The following is a 718-nucleotide window of genomic DNA, read 5'->3' as shown; positions in this document are numbered from 1 at the left end:
TCAGTTAAACTAGCTAGCTGTTTTTATTGTTGATGTTTTATAAAAAAAAATTTTATTTAAATGTTAGTGAAAAAAATACAAATAAAAAATCATTCCACATATGTGATGGACATTGGCTATGATAATCTTTGGTATCTACTTTGAAGGCATCTTGAGTAAAACGGCTTCATATTTAACTAAACATATGCAAAACGCTTGAACCGGAAGCGACGAGACCCGGTTAACAGAATACGGAAGTCTGTTGCGCATAACCCCTATTCATTAAATATTAAGTAGGCCTAATTCAGCTCTTAAAACCCCACCATCTTTGCAAACTATGGATGTGTTGCCTATTTGTATTCACATGCTGTTTTCCTACAGATTAAGGCGTCCATTTATGGTTGTTTAGCATTTATTCTAGACTTGTATCAGATTTTGTTTATTTTATACTCATATTACTTTTCATTCGATAAACATAGGCTACTAGCAGTGTTGCCAATTTAGCAACTTTTTCTTCCAAAAGCACCTAGCAACAAATGTAGCTTTTTTTTGGGGGGGGCAACTTTTAGCAACTTTTGATAAGTGACTCAAACGATAAAAAGGCACACATGTTCCATCTAAATTAGACAAAAAGAGGAAACCAAAGATGCCTAGCAATGCACACATCACGTGAATTAAGTTAACTGCTATTTGCAATTGTTCAATAATAATTAGGTGTGTTCGACTTGAAGCGGCGCTG

The sequence above is a fragment of the Sinocyclocheilus anshuiensis genome, unplaced genomic scaffold, assembly GCF_001515605.1.
Source record: "Sinocyclocheilus anshuiensis isolate Anshui unplaced genomic scaffold, SAMN03320099.WGS_v1.1 scaffold504, whole genome shotgun sequence".
Lineage (NCBI taxonomy): Eukaryota > Metazoa > Chordata > Actinopteri > Cypriniformes > Cyprinidae > Sinocyclocheilus > Sinocyclocheilus anshuiensis.
Note: the sequence above shows the minus strand (reverse complement) of the source record.